Genomic DNA, 4,212 nt, shown 5'->3' with positions numbered 1-4,212 from the left:
AGTACAAAATTGTAGAAAAACTGGAGAATCAAAACTCTAGGAAGTTCTCTTGTTTTAGAATGTTTCTCATATATTGGTTTAAGTCTCAGCACTCAACAGCTGGAGCAGTGTTGCATTAATTTTCCAAAGTGAACATCACTTTGGAAAATGCATTCTCATGAGAAAATATCCTTTAGAGCAGGTATCATTTTCCTTATGATCTTCTTTTACCAAAATTCATAAAAACTGCCTATGGTTGGTGTTCCTTTCTTTCTCCTTTCTCTCTCCCTCTCTCCATACCCACTCCCATATCCACATCACTCCCCCTCCAACATACACACATAATACACACCACCCATATATATGTTTAAGTGTGTGTGTTATTTGAGTGAAGGAAGAATATTGAGTTAACTTTTTCACATACTTTCCTGTTGAAGAGTTTCTTCCAAGAATCCCTTCTTCAGACTTGAAATTCTTTAAGAAAAATCTCTGTGAGGAACCATTTGTGAAGACATCAGCTACAGTTTAAAAGGGGTGGGGGAAAGCACTTAAATAAAGTGTATTAGGAAAAAGGATTTATGACTAAAGTAAAAAATGTACATAAACAGTGTAAAAACCCATCAAGGTAAATTTGATAGGATATTTTTTTCTTTCAGTGTTTAACATATCATTAGTAAAGAAAATCATGAAATTAAAATTTGTAGTATTCCTTATTTGTTGTAATTAGAGTAAAACGCGGAAATAACCATATGCTAGCTATATGTTCTAGCATGCGTGCTCAGTCTTGTTCAACTCTTCGCAACCCCATGATCTGGAGAGCTCCTCTGTCCATGCAATTTTCCAGGCAAGAATAATGGAGCAGGTTGCCATTTCCTACTCTAGGGGATGTTCTATGAACCAGGAACTGAGCCACTGTCTCCTGGGTCTTCTGCACTGTCAGGCAGACTCATTACCACTGTGCCATGTAGGAAAATCTGTATATGTTCTAGACCCAATACTAAAAACTTTTTATTTACTAATCATTTCCCCTTTATCACCAATTGTTAGGGAAGGTATAAGTGCCCCTGTTTTGCAGATAAGGGAGCTAGAACACAAGTTTCTACAAACAAGGGGAATTCTATATCTAAACAAATTCTGTATGACTTGGAATCTCATACTATTTTCATTATATGGGAATATCTTTTCCCAAACACAAATAAATAAAGGCTTAAAAGTCTCAGTTTTTCCTCAAATTAATGTCTGGATTTTTTCTGAATTCTGTCTCTTGAAAATAACCACCAAGAAAATTCATCTAGAATATTTCAAGTTTTAAGATTCCAATCACTCAGATCAAAAAAATTATGTAAAATTGTTCAAAATCCCAATATTTAATAGAAATTTAAAGTATACATAGGGCTTCCTTGGTGGTTCAGTGGTAAAGAATCCAGCTGCCAGGAAGGAAACTCAGGTTCTATCTCTGGGTAGGGAAAAAGCCCCTGGAGAAAGAAATGTCAGCCCACTTCAGTATTCTTGCCTGGGAAATCCAATGAAGAGAGGAGCCTGGCAGGCTCCGGTCCATGGAGTTGCAAAGAGTTGGGCAGAACTTTGTTTAGTTGACTAAACAACAATACCAACAAAATATACATATGTAACTAAGAACAAAGCTCACTTCTGTAAGATTTTGCATTTCTTTGAAATGTCAGGTGATCCTTCAGGCTGTTCCCTGTTATTTTTCTGAGACTGTGATTTGACACAGCAAATAGATATGGAATACATCTGACTCTGCTGTGAATGGTCCATCCAAAAGATGCATTTAGGTAAGTATTGTTGGAGATACCTTGATTAAAAGCACAACAGAGGCAAGAGGGAAAAAAAATCCCATAGGCATTCTATAGCAGTCAATGTGTATGAAGTAATAATTATAGAAATAAAGTCAATAATATTAAAGAGATCTATAAGACAGGCTTGAGTATTATTTATTTAATGAATCTCAAGGGTTACCACAGGTATGATTCAATATTTCTATAATATGATAGCACTGATGAAATAGCATGGATATTTATCTATTTTTCACTTTTCCTAAAATAATTTCTTCAAAAACTGAAGTTGATGTTGTTTACCATGATATATATTAAAATATAAATTGAATAATTATTTAATATTTATTATCATTTTTACATAAATGTAGTAAGAGAGAATAAGAAGATAATTTATGTTTCCTTATAAACATCACATCATTACCATTAGGAGAGAAATTTGGAAATTTTCTCTCAAGATTTAATTATACCCACTGGAAACTCAGAAGCCATATACTGACTTGTGTCATTCGACATTAATTATGTTTATGTGCTATTTAGAGTTGTGGGGAAATCCATGATAGATCTCTCTCTCTTAATTTAGCTTCTTTTGCTTTGTTTAGTCCCTTTTCACTTGTGAATGTGTGAATGAGGAAGATGAGTGTCAGTAGAACCTAAGGGAGCAGGTTGAGTAAAAAGTAATCCTTAGTCCCTATATCTTATCAGATGATATTCATGAGTTCATGTAAGGTTTTACTTTACAATATACATTTTTTAAACATTTTAATTCCTCACTTTTACTCCAGGTGTCCACTGGACTCTAAGATATTTAAAGATAGCTGAAAGATATCACACATTCTGACCCCAGGTTGTGCAGTGGTAAAGAATCTACCTTCCAATGCAGGAAATGCATGAGTCATGCTTTGATCCTTGATCTGGGAAGATCCCTTGAAGTAGGAAATAGTAATCCATTCCAGTATTCCTGTTGGGAAAATTCCATGGACAGTGGATCCTGATGCTCTATAATACATGAAGTTACAAAGAATCACACATGACTGAGTGGCTGAGCACACACATTACATATTAGCTAGTAGTGGTAGTGGTTTTCCTACAGCTGTTCACATCTAGAAATAATATCTTACTATACTCAAAATTCTCCAAGCCAGTCTTCAACAATAAGTGAACTGTGAACTTCCAGATGTTCAAGTTCATTTTAGAAAAGGCAGAGGAACCAGAGATCAAATTGCCAACATCTGCTGGGTTATTGAAAAAGCAAGAGAGTTCCAGAAAAGCATCTATTTCTGCTTTATTGAATATGCCAAAGTCTTTGACTGTGTAGATCACAATAAAAAGATGGGAATAGCAGACCACCTGACCTTCGTCTTGAGAAACCTGTATGCAGGTCAGGAAACAGCAGTTAGAACTGGACATGGAACAATAGACTTCTTCCAAATATGAAAAGGAGTATGTCAATGCTGTATATTGTCACCCTGCTTAATTAACTTATATGCAGAGTACATCATGAGAAATGCTGGGATGGATGAAGCACAAGCTGGCATCAAGGTTGCTGGGAGAAACATCAATAACCTCAGATATGCAGATGACACCACCCTTATGGCAGAAAGTGAAGAAGAACTAAAGAGCCTCTTGATGAAAGTGAAAGAGGAGAGAGAAAAAAGTTGGCTTAAAACTCAACATTCAGAAAACTAGGATCATGGCATCTGGTCCCATCATTTCATGGCCAATAGATGGGGAAAGAGTGGAAACAGTGGCTGAATTTATTTTGGGGGCTCCAAAATCACTGCAGATGTTGACTGCAGCCATGAAATTAAAAGATGCTTACTCCTTGGAAGAAAATTTATGGCCAAATTAGACAGCATATTAAAAATCAGAGACATTACTTTGCCAACAAATGTCCATCTAGTCAAACCTATGGTTTTTCCAGTAGTCATGTATGGATGTGAGAGTTGGACTATAAAGAAAGCTGAGTGCCAAACAAAGAATTGATGCTTTTGAACTGTGATGTTGGAGAAGACTCTTGAGAGTCCTTTGGACTGCAAGAAGATCCAACCAGTCCATCCTAAAGGAAATCAATCCTGAATATTCAATGAAAGGACTGATGTTGAAGCTGAAATCTGAGTACCTTGGCCCCCTGATGTGAAGAATTGACTCATTTGAAAAGACCCTGATGCTGGGAAAGATTGAAAGCAGGAGAAGAAGGTGACAACAGAGAATGAAATGGTTGCATGACATCACTGACTCAATGGCCATGCTTTTGAATAATCTCTTGGAGTTGGTGATGAACAGGGAGACCTGGCCTGCTGAAGTCCATGGGGTCACAAAGAGTTGGACAAGACTAAGTGACTGAACTGAACTGAAATGATATTCACCTTAAGCTATGTTTGACTCTGTCTTCATCTTGCTGTAGGACTGGAAAGTAATAAAAGTCTTTGAAAGG

This window comes from Bison bison, unplaced genomic scaffold (genome assembly GCF_000754665.1).
Source record: "Bison bison bison isolate TAMUID 2011002044 unplaced genomic scaffold, Bison_UMD1.0 scf7180017864277, whole genome shotgun sequence".
Classification (NCBI taxonomy): domain Eukaryota; kingdom Metazoa; phylum Chordata; class Mammalia; order Artiodactyla; family Bovidae; genus Bison; species Bison bison.
The sequence above is the reverse complement of the archived record's forward strand: the minus strand, read 5'-3'. Positions refer to the sequence as shown.